Below are 17,333 nucleotides of genomic sequence, written 5' to 3' on the forward strand. Positions count from 1 at the left end.
ACAAGTAAGGAATAATTGACTGTGGGGCATTGAATTATTGTTTTCTATTTTTATTTTTATTATTTTTTTCAAGTCCAAAAAAATCTCCAGCAGGCGATAAATAAAGTATATGAACAATGCATTGCTTACTGACATAGCATTTATTACAGTATACTATTCTGCCTTATTATGTGATAAAAACTTATAGTATATAAACAAATCATTATTATTTGTTATTGTCCAGCAGTTATATATTTCTAAGCCGGTTAAAAGCTAGAAATTAGAGACAAATTTAAGTTGCCTATAGTATCCACTACCAGTCAAAAGTTTTTAAACAGTAAGCTTGTTAATGTTTTTTTTAAAGAAGTCTCTTCTGTTTACCAAGCCTGGATTTATTTGATCCAAGTACTGCAAAGCAGTGAAATTTTGATTTTTCTTTTTTTACTAACCTATTTAATATAGCTGTTTTCAAATTGAATATATTTCAAAATTTAATTTATTGAGATTTCAAAGCTGTTTTTTTTTTGTTTTTTGCATCATTACTCCAGCCACACGATCCTTCAGAAACAATTCTGATATACTGATTTGCTGCTAAAAAAAATTTTTATTATGATAATGTTGAAAACAGCTGAGTAGAATTTTTTGAGGTATATTTGATGAATATACACTTCAGAAGAGCAGCATTTATCTGAAATAGAAATATCTTGTAAAATGATGTCTTTATCATCACTTTTGATCAATTTAAAGAATCCTTGCTAAATAAAAGTATTAATTTCTATATATTTTATTTTTATTTTATATATATATATATATATATATATATATATATATATATATATATATATATACACACACACACATACACATACTGACTAAGCTTTTGAATGATATACTGTATAATGTTGCAAAAGCTTTTTATTTCATAAATGCTGAAAAAAAATTACTCATCTGTTTAATATATTGATAATCAGCAAATCAGCATATTAAGTATGATTTCTGATTAATGTGACACTGAAGACTGGAGGGATGATGCTGAAAATTCACCTTTGATCACAGGAATACATTACATTTAAAATAATGTGTAATTTTTGTCTCCCTTACTTCTGAAAAGATGGCTACGCCCCTGCCCACAATCATTTGTACCCATTCCATTTCATGAAAATAAACTGATGAATAATGAGTCAGTACTGAGATTGTCTGAATTTATTATAGTATTTAGTATTTGTATTTATTATACTATACTATACTTATTATTTAATATACTAAGACAAAAAATAATGTTTTCGGACATGAAAGGATGGATGTTATCTTTTGTTTTGGTGTAAATTATGTACTTAAAAGGTTAGTTCACCCAAATAGCAAAATTATGTCATTAATAACTTACCCTCATGTTGTTCCAAACCCGTAAGACCTCCGTTTATCTTTGGAACACAGTTTAAGATATTTTAGATTTAGTCCGAGAGCTCTCAGTCTCTCGTGAACGAGTCAGTCTATTGTTCGTTATCTGGCTCGGCTCTGTGTTCATCTTCAGTTCTCTCTTCACAGCAGTTCAGTCAGTGTACTGTTTGAGTGCATGAATTACTCCGGGATATTGGTTTATTTTAACTCAGACGGAGTGTCAGCCACATTAAAAAAGTTAACAGCTTAAGTCATTTGTGGATTAATGTGTACTGGAGACGCAAACCGTTTAAAATGATTCAGTTCGATTTGGTGAACTGGTTCAAAAAGATCCGGTTACATCGAATGATTCATTCGCGAACGGGATATCACAAACTGCTTTTTTTTTAACTCTCTCTCACAACAGACACGGAAGAGAAGACAATAAAGTCGTAGTTTTTGCTATTTTTGGACCAAAATGTATTTTCGATGCTTCAAAAAAATCTAACGGACCCTCTGATGTCACATGGACTACTTTGATGTTTTTCTTGCCTTTCTGGACATGGACAGTATACCGTACACACAGCTTCAATGGAGGGACTGAGAGCTCTCGGACTAAATCTAAAATATCTTAAACTGGGTTCTGAAGATAAACGGAGGTCTTACGGGTTTGGAACAACATGAGGGTAAGTTATTAATGACATAATTTAGCTATTCGTGTGAACTAACCCTTTAAAGGTGCAGTGTGTAGATTTTAGCGACATCTTGCGGTGAGGTTGCGAATTGCATCCAATGACTCAGTCCCCCGCTCATCCCACCCTTTAGAGAAGCTACGGTGGCCGACACAGGTAAAGATGTTGTTGGTAAAGACAGCAGAGAGCAATGAGATTTCTTTACAAAGGTAAATTATGTAATTATATTTATTCAATAAATCAAATGTTAATGTATTGTTCATCGTGTATATATTTAGAAATAAATAATTGATAAATGGAGTCTTTAAACACCTCATATGTAAAGTTATTCGCCAAAATGAATGGGAGGTCAATGGGACGCTAACGCAAGTGAAGTTCTGCTACAAGATGGTGGCACCCGGCCGACTTCAACTTCCGGTCGACTTCCTTACCGCCTGAATAATTTAAGCTACATGGAGACTGTAGACGACTGTGATTGCATTAATAGAACACACAGTAATATAAAGTATTTTTCAAAAAATAAGTATTATTATTTTATTTTTTTGTGCCGTGATGGTGAGGGCTGGAACATATGTAGCCACGTGCACTTACTACACTGTCTCATTCTAGCATTTAATACTGAGAAGGACTCTAGCCTACAAGACTCTTAAGGACTGAACTAGCCTCGGTTGGATTTAGCCTTCTGTTTGAGAAGCACCCAGTGACGTAGACATGTGGGGGCGTGTTTAAATAAGCGTTTTAGGGGGACGTGGACAAGTCTGTTTGAGTTTGAGACTTAAGTCTTTGCAACTTTAGGGATCATGTCTATTCATGAACAGCTTGTAACACTCCAAAGAGAAAGGAAACCTTGAAATCGCATCAAATGACCCTTTTGTTTAGTTGGCAGCATCAGAGCTTGGTGTTTCGTCTGTGAACAAATCTATGTATGAATTGATCGTACAGAACACATAAAGGTTTGTTGTCTTAGTATGGCCAAGGCAAAAGACACTCTTGAACATAAACGAACTTAACTGAATTCTCTTTATTTACGAGGATCTGCGAACCTAATGAACATGCTGTTTCATCATTAATTCACAACAAGAGGAGTAAATGAAAATAAGAATCTGAATGTGTCAAATTGACTAAGCATACACAATTCAAATTACGTAAGTCCATTATTAAAAACCAGCCTCCATAAACTCATTTATTTAAAGTCATGCTTGGCAAAATATAGGAAAATGCAATAAGACTGCCTTATCATTTGTGGAAAAGGGCAGATATACATAAGCAAATTTATTAATAAATGATAACATGACATTTCCTTTTCGGCGTTGTGTGTGTGTGTGTGTGTGTGTGTGTGTGTGTGTGTGTGTGTGTGTGTGTGTGTGTGTGTGTGATGCGTCATTCGAAACCAGCATAAATGTGTGCTGAACGAATCGTTTTATTCATCCGATTCGAAAGATTTTAATCACTTGAATAAATATAAATCCCGACTGCTAGTTAAGCACAGGTTGAAAGGCAACGAAATTGCCTGTGGCACCACTTCTGGGGGAGGGGACTTAGCCGTCATAAAGTAACCCTCATGCCAACGTTTGATAAAGCAGTACTTCTATCAGTCCTCCAGCTGTCAATCGAGATAAATGGTCTCTTTAAAACCCTTATCAGACTCGAGATATCGTCATAGTTGGATTCTGGCCCCTGTCAGTAGCGACAGGACTCCGTCTCCAGTCCAAAGCAACAGCGAACACTTGTCCCAGCAAGAGCTCCGTGGATATAGAGTTTGTGTGGAATAAAGGTGCGCAAAATGACAGATATTCCGCCGGGGCGCACGTAAACTGCGTTGGATTGTGGTAGATAGATGCATAACACCCTGTGTAGTCTCCGTCAACTTTGCAAAATAAGGCGAATTGCCTTATCCACTCCTATAAAATAGGAGTGAAGGTGATCGCTCCGAGCAAGGATTCAATTGGTTCAGTAACTGTTACAGGCGAGATAAGCTGACACTGAGCCGAAGTGAAATGGACCTGAAGGCGCTGGGTTGCGTGGTGGTCTTACCTATTCAGATCCTCTACTACATTGTGAAGGCGACCGTGTGCTGGTTCTTACCGAGCAGGCGGAGAGATCTGACCGGAGATGTGGGTGCTTATTACGGGTGGCGGACGGGGCATCGGCCGTCACCTGGCTAAAGAGTTCGCCGTACGTGGAGCTAAAAAGGTAAACATAATATATCATTAATCTTGGTTAAAGCTATGGCTTGGTCATACTGCGTAATATTTCAATTTAACTTTTTTTTGTGTGTGTGTAGTGTTCGTATAGCCCCATAGTTTGAATACCAGGTGGTCTCCCTCCGTCTTTTTTCTAATTGCTAACTATAAGTGATAGGCTACATCAAAACTATCAGTCAAATGGTTCAAAGTTTCATAACACCATACATAGCGCTATTTGGCATATAAAAACAATAGTATCGAAATAACTGCTTTTAATATAACAATAATTTAGCTATATACAATGATGCAACGTTACTATAAAGAAATCTATATTTATAATCCATGTCAGTTTTACTTTTTTCCTTCTTTTTTACAAGTGTGCACCAAAATACAATGCAAAATATAATACTTTCACCATGAGAAGCTTTCTGAATCTTGCTGTAATTATAATACAGGGTAATAAAGTACAAATTTAGGTCTAAATGGTTAAAAAGTTCACTGCACCTCCTTAACCACTTTGAATTTAATTATTCTTAATAATATCAATTTGATTAAAACATTTGAACAGTATAGCTGTACTGTGAAAAGTATATCTAGTTACTATGTATGTGCAAACTGTGGTTATCATGCCAATTTTTGTAAGCTAATCCACATTACACAAATCATTAGCCTTGTAATGGATGCATTTGTTTTGTTCTGCAAAGTGTCAGTCTGTATGGTCTACACCTCTCACTAGGGACATTACATGCCCTGGTCATGAACCCATTGTCTTAGCAGTGCATAGGTCATGATCTAACCCAGTCTACGGTCAACAGACAAGTCAAAATGTAGAGCTGGAACCCAATGTCTGGTTCAACTTGTAATACAATTTGGGCCAACTAACAAACAGCTATTTTCCAGAAAAATATCCTTCTTTCTAACCTCGACAACTCCCATATTCAGATTATTACACCAGTCTGGGTAGAAAACCCTCTAGAAAGGCCAGTGGCCCAGAAGTTCACAGTACCAGTATCTTTGACCTTGGCAAAGTGCTGGGATGATTTGCCATCTTACTTTTCCTATGAATTTGTACTTTAGTACAAGCTCTATCTGGAGTATTTAATGGCTTAATAAGGCTAAATCACTCACATTGGCAGAAGCATAATATTTGTCTCTGCAGTTATTTGCAAAGCACAGTGAAAGCACTAATGAAACAAGACTGCGTGCTGAAAGTCAAGAACTGGGAAGAAATGTGTCAGCTGCCTCACCCACCCAAGACATTGCATTATAAATAGACCCAGTGGCCCAACTGTAATAAACACAGCTTAATAACTTCTATGTCCACAGTGACAGGGGCCCCCATGCTTGGCAGCGTTACACCCAGGGCTTTACTTTGATTTACTGATTTACACATTTCCCACATTGTGTGTATTGGGCCAAATAAAAACCCATCATAAAAGTTGCAACGCAAATCTCACACAGTAAACAGAGACCTTAAAACCATTAAAGCTCACAGACACAACTCCCCCTTTAAATGGTCCCAGGGCAAAGGTCTTTGAAAGCAGCAGCTTTGCAGCAGTACGTTAAATGAAAGCCACTGTGCCTTTCAACACCCTGTTGTTATCCATTGCCAATGTGTGAAGGCTTTGAAAGAGACACCTGCCCATTCTTAAGGAATGCTAAAAAGGCATGAATCATAAATGCACAGGCTACGATTTAACTTGACCACTAGGTGGGGGTTGTAATTTTCCAGAAAGCAGCCATTTATTATGACGTCCAAGAGGTCAGCAAGTCTTCATTGCATGGTAATTCAACACTGGAAATATTTTGCGAAGAATTCTGTCATTGCCCACTAGCCAAACCCTAACCGATGATTCGAAGAACCATTCTGGAGCTCTTATAAATAAAGGTTCTTTATTGGCCTCTATAGATCCATGAAGCCAAAAACCTTTAATGTTCATTGAACCTTTCCATTGCACAAAAAAAAAAAGTTATTTATAGTGGAAAGTAGAGTTCTTCAGATTTTTTAAATATTTGTCACACTAAGAAAAAAATCGAACTTTTCTCTGAAATATTCCTTGGGGAAACCAAATGGTAACCTTTGAACCAGTGTACCATCCATTGTCTTACCGATGTAATCATGCATTTCACCTAAACACCAGTTTAAATGATCCTACGCAAGGTCTTCAAACACTCATCATTTGTGTTTATCTTTAAGGAAACACAATGTGTGTCCTCACAGGATTGGATTAAGCACAGTTTGTTTGCTCCTTATTTTTGCATATTATATGCTTATGCGGTGCACTCAGCCATTGAAATCTAAGGACCTGAGTGATAAGACTTGCTAATGTGATGTGTGCAGAAGAAGCTCATAGTGGGATTGTATGGGAGACCACCTTCTGAGCTCTTGTTCTCTGAAAGAAATATCAAGATTGTTGTGAAATCCTATTATAAGATTAATCAAGACCTTCCCAGTAATCAGCTCAAAGGCCGTGCATGTAAAGCAGACCCATACAAAAACACACAGGCAAGTTTATCAAATAAACACCCATTAGGCCAAAGAGTTGAAACCACCTGCGGATCTTTGGCCTAATTTATCAGCAAATATCACTGATAGGGACCACAGATATTACTTCAGGATAATTACGATGGCTAACATTAAACTGTTATCTGGTTAGATTATATTTGGTTAGAAAAACAGAGTGAAATGGTCTTACGTTTTTGGTGAGTAGGCTAATGTGTCTTGACATTTCAGATTGACCCTCGTAACAGCTCCATTTTTCCATGTAGGAGTCGGCTGAAATACATGCTTAACAAAATGAACACACTGCATGCTCAGAGGTTGGAAATTTCCACAAACCCTTTCTCGAAAAGAGAAAAATGTAACTGGACCAATTACAAGCAACCGTGGCAAATAAATGTATGCCATTTTTCAGTGACAACCAGCCAGCAGCATGAATAAGGTTACTGTGCACTTCAGTATTTGCATTCAGTCTTTGCCATTAAAAGCAAAGCTTTGTGAAAGACTCTTGTTTTAGCTGACAATATCATTTTGGTTCCAATATAATTTAATATTAAAGGGGGGGGTGAAATGCTATTTCATTCATACTGAGTTTTTTACTGTTAAAGAGTTGGATTCCCATGCTAAACATGGACAAAGTTTCAAAAATTAAGTTGTACGTTTGAAGGAGTATTTTTGTTCCCAAAATACTACTTCCGGTTTGTCACAAGTTTCGGAAAGTTTTTTTCGAGTATGGCTCTGTGTGACGTTAGATGGAGTGGAATTTCCTTATATGGGTCCTGAGGGCACTTTTGCCGAAAGAGCGCGCGCTCCCATACAGCGAGGCTGAGCAGCACAGACATTTCACTGATCAGAGGGATTCACTGATCAGAGCGAGAGCGTCGCGAAAAGTCACAAAAGAAGTGTGTTTTGGTTGCCAGGGCAAGACAACCATGCACAGATTACCAAAAAAAAAACAGCATTAAGGGACCAGTGGAAGGAGTTTATTTTTACAGAGCATCAACGGAGTTGTGCAAGTGTTTTTGTTTGTTCCCTGCATTTCGAAGAAAACAAGGCCTAGTTTGACGACGGACGTATCGTTTATTTCTTAAGGATGATGCAATCCCAACGAAAAAGGGTCACGATCGTGTGTTGGAACCGCAGGCGGTGAGTAAAACTGCTTAAAATATCTCTGCCTCCTTGTTAGTGTGTCCCCTTCCATGCCGGAGACCCGGGTTCGAGCCCCGCTAGGAGCGAGTCGTTGCTGCTGCTGCTCTCGTTCAGTTTTCATAAATAAACAGCTGAATCTGACTGTAAGCTATGGTTTGTTTTGGATGATGGTTTTTCCCTCACGATAATGTCACAGTTTCCACATGCTCTGAACGCAAAAGCCTACAGGTGCTCGTGATTCTTTAGCTCCGCCCACACGTCACGCCTCCAGCCGGTCATGTTTTTCAGGGAAAAATCGGTACAGACTATCTTTCTCTTATGAATATAATAAAACTAAAGACTTTTTGGAGTTATGAAGGTTGCAGTACTACTCTATAGGTACTCAAGATTAACAGGATATTGAGTGAAAACGAGCATTTCACCCCCCCTTTAATGGAAGGCAAGGCTAAGTCCCTTTTAAGGGTCATCATTATAAAATATCACAATATTAGTTTGTTATATTCACACTTATTCACACACATACACACCACAAATTGTTTTTTTATTAACTTAATTGTAATTACTGTGTTTATTTTTTATTTTTGTTTTTCAATAAATAAAGCTGAAACAAAATAAATTATACAAATTAATTGGAAAAGCTTAAAACTTAATAAAAAAAAACTAATATTAAATCAAATTAGCTATGTATAAACAGAATTATTATTATTATTATTATTTTAAATGGGGAAGGTTTCGTCATCTTAGCTAATAGGCAAATTTGTCCCAAAAGGATAGTTAACTTATATGCATGCACATACACATACAAATACACACACACACACACACACACACACAAACACACACACACACGCACGTTTGTTTTTGTGAAAAGTGGGGACATCCCATAGGCATAATGGTTTTTATACTGTACAAATTGTATATTCTATGGCCCTACACCAACCCTACACTTAACCCTAACCCTCACAGGAAACTGTGCATTTTTACTTTCTCAAAAAAACTCATTCTGTATAATTTATAAGCGTTTTGAAAAATGGGGACATGGGTTATGTCCTCATAAGCAGAGGTGGGTAGTAACGAGTTACATTTACTTCGTTACATTTACTTGAGTAATGTTTAGGGGTAACTAATACTTTTCGGAGTATATTTAAAGATGGGTACTTTATACTCTTACTTGAGTAAATTTTTTGGGAAAAATCTGTACTTTTACTTCGTTACTGTAGGCAACGCTCCTCTCGTTACTTTATCTTAATGCAATAAATGTTATAAATGCTTCAGTTTATTCCAAACGCGCCATCTACTTTTCTCTGGGCAATGAGCGATGCCCATTCGCTAATGATTCATTCTTTTGAGTCAACTCTGTTCAAAGGCTTGATCAAACCAATAGGCAAACGAGTGAATTGGTTCATGAATCAGTTTGAATGAGTCGTTCAGTTCCCTGCACCACTCGCTGAGCGTCTTAAGCGGTTCACAGTTGTAACGTTTAAGATCATCAGCAGCATTGAAAACATGGATATGGATCTGCACTGAATTGAAAGCAAATCTGCAGGCTAGTATTTGCTTGTGATGGAGATCCTTATTTGATGAACACCGTGTGTGCTGTTTACTGTTTAACAGGTAATAACTTGGGCTACATTCGATTACAGGACACAATACCACTGTGATGGTAGTTTGTTTTACGTGTGTGGCTTATAACAGAGGGGAGTCAGTTGAATGCAGCTTCCAAAAGACAAAAAAAAAAATAGCCGATTAAGATTTTATTAATTTTAATACAATCACACCGGTGCGAGTACGTTCAGCGAGTCATATCATCAGCTGTTAAATTCAGATCTGTGATCGATAGCTGGCGCTGAGCCAGAGATAGATGCGTTTTTACAGACTTGCGCATTATAACCAATCACACACGATTCTTTTGAATGCAATGGCCAATCAGAGGCGCTCAGATGAGTCATCACTAAAATGCCGGTGCTTCCTTCACTCGCTCACTGACTGAATACCTCTTTCTGGCGAATGCTCTCGTCAGAAATAACAAAGTGCAGATGTGTGTACGAATCTATAATTAAGATATTGATTTCACAGTGTTAACAGTTTCAGTGATTTTAATGGGAGTTTCTGAGAGTGATTGAAATCTAGACTGACTGTGTGAAAATGATCTTTAATAATGTAAATGTTATTTGCTCTCTTTCTGAACAATGAAAGATTAGTAGCAAAATTTATATCACATTAACTTTCAATATTAAACTCACATTTAATATAAAGTAAGTCGTATTAAAAACATGTTATGGCATGAAACCTATATCTGTTACTTAAGTAAACAGACAGGGTTTTATGATAAATTGGAGTAAAGGCTGATGAAATATATAAATTTATACACGCACACATACATTACATACATTTAGTCTATATATCTAAATAAAAATAGGCTCCGTATATATGACCCAAAGTAACTAGTAACTAACTACTTGAGTAGATTTTTTATCCGATACTCTTTTACTCTTACTCAAGTAACTATTCAAGACTAGTACTTTTACTTTTACTTGAGTAAATATTTCTAGAATTACTTTTAGTTTTACTTGAGTAAAGTTTTTGGGTACTCTACCCACCTCTGCTCATAAGTCACCCTCTCCTTGTAATACCAGTGTCATACCTATGTCATTATACAGAGTTGTGTCCTGATATGTCACAAAAACAAGAGCACACACACACACACACACACACACACACAATAATGAGTTTGTTGAAGCAGAAAATGGCTGGGTCCGTATGCCCAGCAGGCTGTGTAATCTCAGTGAGAATTCTCTGTGAGAGATGATGAGGCAGCATCACTGATTTCATTACCTTTCCTTGACCTCTCAGACTGGCAAATCTAATTGACCAATCACTGCCCCCCATGTTCCCTGTCCCAGCAAATCCATTCACGTAGGCAACTCTGTTAATCCTTCTCCAAACTAATAGTGGCTCGTGAAAAACAGCCCCATTGTTCCTGCAATGAAAGGGACTCTTCTGTTTATACCCATCTACTGTGCTTCATGATACAAAGCTCCATACAAAGCTTTTTTTGTACAACTTGTGGTATGACCCTTGTGGCGTGTGGCATAATTTAATTGAAAATGTATAGTTTTCCTTTCTTTCTTTCTTTCTTTCTTTCTTTCTTTCTTTCTTTCTTTCTTTCTTTCTTTCTTTCTTTCTTTCTTTCTTGGAATTACATTGAAATACTATGGTGGAAAACCATATTTCTCCTAGTCCTCATATGGAGTTCCAAGTAAATGTGTTTTTCATTTCAAAAGGACTTACTGAAATACAATAACAGATTATCGTCTGACTCATGCTTTCTGTGTCAAAAGTTTTGGCATGAATTATAGGCCACATATTGGCCTCTTGTGTTTACTAGTAAACACCCACATTGAAGAACTCAAGTCATGATAAATTAGGCAAGACATTGTTAAAGCACAACAACTGACAACATGAAATACTTTCAAGCGAATTAAATCTACTTCGAGACTTGAATTGATGACTAAGTACTTATCTGCGCTATTGAGCAGTGACGTATTATGGTTTTGCTTTCAGAAATATGATTTATGGCCAATATGACAGATCACATCATGCTTTGTAAACCTTTATATTTCTTGTCAGTTTTCTGCTCTTTTCCTCCTAACAGCTAATCTTGTGGGGCCGGACGGAAAAATGTCTGAAGGAGGCGTGCGAGGAGATCGCTCTTATGGGGACAGAGTGCCATTACTTTGTTTGCGATGTGGCCAACAGAGAAGAAGTTTACAAGCAAGCCAAGGTTGTCAGAGAAAAGGTATGGCCCATAATATCATATCCTGAGGAGTTCCTTAATTAAGATTAGTTTAAACCTGTTGGCTCTTATAATAACCCCAGTGCTGGTGGCTTTGGCTCAGCTCTGTTGCTTTTCACCCCCATAGCCTGGATGGAGATTACACCTCACTTGAAATGTCTGGGTTTGATAAGGCCCAGCAGTATAATGGCGCTAACTAGCCATGAAAGAGAATAAAAGGGTATTTCAGGAAAGAATTTCTCACTGTGGGACTTTTTTTTTTTTTTTAGGTGGGGGATGTTACCATTCTTGTGAATAATGCTGCAGTGGTACATGGAAAAAGTTTGCTCGACAGTGATGATGATGCTCTTCTGAAGTCACAGCACATCAACACAATGGGACAGTTTTGGGTAAGTGCATAAAATAAGTGGGAAGGGATCAGTTAGGATGGGTTTGTCTGATTCAATAGTTTAATAAAACAAACTATTAAAGTTACATTATTCTAAATATAACATTTTATTTTTAATAATCCTTTCATCCACAGACCACAAAAGCCTTCTTGCCTCGTATGCTGGAACTGCAAAATGGCCACGTTGTGTGCATCAACTCCATCCTGTCTCTGTCGCCCATCCCTGGTGCTATAGACTACTGCACTTCTAAAGCATCATCACTAGCCTTCATGGAGAGCCTCACTCTGGGGTTGCTGGACTGTCCAGGGGTGGGCTGTACCACCGTCCTCCCGTTCCACACCAACACTGAAATGTTTCAGGGCATGAGAGTCAGGTGAGCTGATGAGTACAGCACAAATTAATTATTCAAAACTGGTTTTGTGGTCCAGGGTCACATATTTGTAAGTGACAATCAATTAAAACAAGTGTATTTAACTGCGTTTTTTTCTCTGTAGGTTCCCCCAACTCTTCCCTCCTCTAAAGCCAGAAGTGGTAGCCCAAAAAACAGTGGATGCTGTGAGGACCAATACAGCCTTTGTTTACTTACCCTGGACCATGCATGCACTCGTTATCCTTAAAAGGTACAGTATGTTACAATTTATGAATACAGGTTTATTAGAAATCAAATTATTTCAGCTTGTGTTTTGAAAACCCTCTCTGATTACATGTATTGGTTTGTTTTACTCTCAAAACAGTATGCTACCACAGAGTGCTCTTGAAGAAATCCACAAGTTCTCAGGAAGCTACACCTGCATGAATACTTTCAAAGGACGGACATGAGGGGTCTAGAAATGACATTGGAGCTCCAAATGTTACATATATTTTTTAAAGTTTCACAGTCAAACAGCAGCTATGGAGTTTTTTTGGAGTATTCATGAAGCAGTGAGTTAAAAGAAAAAGGTACCCGAGGACATGGTGCCTTATTTCTAGGACTATTTGCAGGTCACCAGTGACCCCTGTGTTGCAGTGTGGGACAAACACAGAATGGACAAAAAAGCCTCAATCGACCGCTGTATTATATGTGTACTTAAGTGTTTTTTAACAATCACCTTTTTAACTACTGTCACTGCAAATTCAGCATCTGAATAAAAATCCAGTTTTAAAGAGAAAAGCCTTCTGTTAGGATGTTTTAAAGCCAGACTAGCCCAGGGCATCTTACAGTTGGAAAGTCAGCGTTGTCCCACGTGGTCGACAGCAGTAAATGTCTCACTTCATATTCACCAGCACAACAGGCTTGACCTTCTGCTCTAGCACGTAGACTGTCTGTCAGAAACCTTCACCTGCTGCTGGTGGAAAGAAATGGAATAAGTCAGATCTGTTTTGTCATTTTTCTTGGTATGGTCTTTATTGAACTAAGATGTGAGCTTGGTTTATTTTCAAAGCAGGGTCAAGTTACCACAAACCATTTTTTTAAAAAACTTGTGTTGAAGGGGTGGCTCGTTTGTAACTAGTTTCTGAGAACAAAGTTACAGAAAGACCAGGGAAAATTGCAGGGCTTTATTGGGATTTGCTTTATGGCAAGCTGGAAATATTTAACCACAGAAAGTACAATACTGCTCTCTTGAAGTGATTTGAGAGGCTATTTACTAAAGTCGGTTGATTTAAAAACATCAGCATTAATAAAATTTTTTTAACCATAAGTAACATTAAAGCTCTCAAAAAGGGCTACCAATTTAACACTAATTCAAAACAAGTGCACTCTAACTGTGACCCCCATGTAATGTCTATTTGATTATTTATTTAAATGTATTTATTAACATATTTGCATTTAACCGTTTAGGTTAATTGTATTTATTAATTAGATTAATTACATTTAAATTATTAAATTACATTTTATTTGACTGATCAGTGTTTTTAAAACTATTAAAAGTCATTTTTGTTAACTGAAATAAAAGTCAAGTTCTAATAGAACTATAACGTATATAAAAATAAATTAGAAATGTTCAGCAGAAACATAAAAAAAAATGACAAAAGCAAATAAAATTGCTCAATTTTAAGCTGACAAAGAATCCTCTCAACATGTTAAGTACTGTGGAAATATAAAGTTTAATTTTAACAAAATAGCATTCATCCACATCTGAAGTGCAATTTTTTAAAGTTCGATTTTCTGTGCATGTCCTAGCAATGAAATATAAATAAAAATGTGGGATTTGTCTGACCTCTGGATGCCAGATAAACCACATAAGCATTCATATGAATCACAGTAAACCACAAGCACCTTCCTCAACAATTACAGCCATGCCACACATCCTGAGTTTGAGTAGGAAATAGATGAGAACATGCTCTGTTAAGGAGAAATAGGAGCCTCTTGTGGGGACTGGTTTTTCATTGCCCCTGAGTGGGCCGTTTAAATTACTGCAAGAAGAATGTGAAGTCGTCCGAGGGTCATGAAATTGGGGAGCTCTACATATGCAAAAGAAAAGAAGGGTTCAGACCCCAGCGGGAAGGGTTAGACCAGGGCTAGTCAAATATGACATAAATCAGATCACAACATAAATCTTAGACCTCTCATACAGTTATGACTGCATTCATACTCCATTGCTAAACCCTGTTTGCAATCCATCCTCAGTGAACAGACTTCGATCAGAGACCCTTGAGCATGAAAAAGATGTATGTGGAACAGAAAAACAAAACAACAAAAAATTATAACTTTTCCCCAACCCGCAGTAGGATTTATTATTCCCAAACACAGAGACATTCTTCATAAAACACATTGCTTATTAATTACTCCTCATATGTGTATCTCCTTCAGAGAAGCTTCATAAACCATCACAGTGAGAGTAAGAAAGAATACTGATAATTCAATTCAGAGCATATCATGTTGTCTCCTGTGGAATCACGAGAGGGAATTGTAATGTTGCAGGACTGTGGTTGTGCACGACGCCAGGACTTTATTCTGCCGAATCTGTTTTCCATATTAGTATGTAATCCCAGTTTTTCTCTCAATCCATATTTCCTGGCTCACGGATCAAGAAGGCTTATGAGGAATTCAAAAAGCCACAGAAATCCTAAAAAATGCACTCTAAAAGGGCAATGTCATGGTTGAGTGAGTAAGAGCAAACAACATAAATCAAGGCAAATACATGAAACTCAACAGGTTTTATAGATTTGTTTCCCCTTCTTTCAAACAGTTTTAAATGTTTTAAAAAGTAAAAATGGTTAATCCTATAAACTCGCTTTAGGACTTTCTTGATGCCTGAAATTGGATTCACTGTAAATGAATTTGGGCAAGATCCTGTATTGTTGCTATACTCCTGATTAGCACTGTTGCTAGTTCGGCACGCTGTTCATCCATCATTCAGCAGCTGATCTGACAAAATGAGACTTTGCTGACCCCCAGTAAGGGGCTTGAACTCCATGCCTCATTTGCCCTGTCTAATCAGAAATATGGGCAACTGAGGTATGAGGTTAAAGGTCATGCATAGTGAGTGTGTTAACAGCAAGTTCTCTGCAAGGCACTGAAGTCCTTATGCCAAGGCAGATATGAAGTTTTTATTTACAAACTTGTGTTACGATATAAAGCAACCCAATATACAACTGAATTCACCAAACCCTATTGTTCTATTGTAAAGGGACAGTTGAAGGAAATTATGTTTGTCAAAATCTACTCTTTGTTCAAGAAGACATTTTTTGTTTAGTCTCATTTTGTGTTTCACAAAAGAAAGCAATGCATTCAGATTTGGAAGGAATATGACGGTAAGTAAATAATTTTTATTTTGGGGTAAAAAGCATGCATTATGGTGCAATAGAGCCTCGGTTATCACACCCATGAGTTTGGCTGGGTGATATGAAGAAATAGACATCCTACATGCTTGGAAACAGAATGAAATTCAGAAGAAAATGCAAAAAGACAGAGGGAGTGGGGTGCATGGGTTAAATACAGTTTAGGATTTGGCATTGTATTCCAGGGTTTTTCTGAGGGCCACCAGGCTGCAAATTAGGGCCTCCACTAAAAGTGCTATTCGCAGATGGATCATTTTGTGCACATTATTTACGGCCCAGGCCACTTCCTTGTCAGTTATGCAACTGTCCTCTGTTCTCAGGCATTGCAACAGAAAAGAAAAGAAAAAAAAAAAAACATCTCCCTTACTGCCTGAGTCCGGAGTTAATCAAGCTAGGACCATTAGTGGGTCATGAAAGGATACAAGCTCTTCATAGCACCCCAAGCTAATGGGGGAAACAGTTTAAAGAGCTTATGCACACTTTAAACACGCAGATTGAGTCATGACTAAGTGAGAGACCAGATGTGTTTGAATGCCTTTGGCCATTCATAAACCCAGAGTCAGAGGTCTTCCAGGGGATACAAAGAGAGTTACCTTTCTGTGACCTGTTGCATTGTGTTTGCCCACAATGGATTTATGGGCCTGTTTGATGTCACCCATGTGGGAACTAAATCAAAAAAGTGACAGAGTTCTCACTCACAGTTGCACTCTCTAGATCAATAAATCTGTCAGATCAGACAACATTTGTTCTTTGGGGAAAACTCCTTCGCTAACAATTGTTTTGAGATAATTGTCTTGACATGCAAGGAAGTGTGGCAGCTGATGTTACGACAGAGATGTTCTGAATACACCATAAGTTACCATTCATTATGAAAGTGTTCAGCAGTAAAAAAATAAAATAAAAGATTTGGAATGCATGGAACTGTAAGAGACAGACAAAATATAAAACAACACCAGACAGTATGTATGGTAGACACAGTTCTAGTATAGTTCCCCCAAAAATAAAATTTTGTCATCAATTACTCACTTTCATGTTGTTCCAAACCTTTCTTATTTCTGCATAATACAAAAGAAGAAAATAACTATCTCTTTAAACAAACCCATGAATAAACGAACTTATAAAAAAGAAATGAAGGGTTAGGATGAGCTCATCTTATGTCTTAAAAACCTAAACAGATGCTAAAAAGTGAGAAGGTGACAATAAGGGATTTTGAGGGGACAACATTTAGATCAATTTGCGGCTACAATTCTCAATCAACAGTTTGCAATGGATTCAATTCTCAGGGAATGCGGTGACTGATAAAATATCATTTAATGTATTTTAAGTCACTTTGGGTCAAAGCATTGTCAAATGCATAAACGTAATGCTTTGTGACCATACACCATGGTACATCCTGGTTTTACTGGCAGAGCTGCACAGATGATAATCAGAAATGATGGTACTGTAGGGCTTCTCATCCTGTCAGATAATTAAATAGGGAAGTGACAAATAGACTCCAACAAC

General features: G+C 37.3%; 1 pseudogene; it reads left to right on the plus strand.

Moving 5' to 3' along the window:
* Window positions 1-3,617: 3,617 nt before the first annotated feature.
* Window positions 3,618-13,168, plus strand: LOC113080797 (short-chain dehydrogenase/reductase 3-like; annotated as a pseudogene).
* The last annotated feature ends 4,165 nt before the right edge of the window (window positions 13,169-17,333 follow it).

The sequence above is a fragment of the Carassius auratus genome, unplaced genomic scaffold (genome assembly GCF_003368295.1).
Source record: "Carassius auratus strain Wakin unplaced genomic scaffold, ASM336829v1 scaf_tig00032050, whole genome shotgun sequence".
NCBI lineage: Eukaryota > Metazoa > Chordata > Actinopteri > Cypriniformes > Cyprinidae > Carassius > Carassius auratus.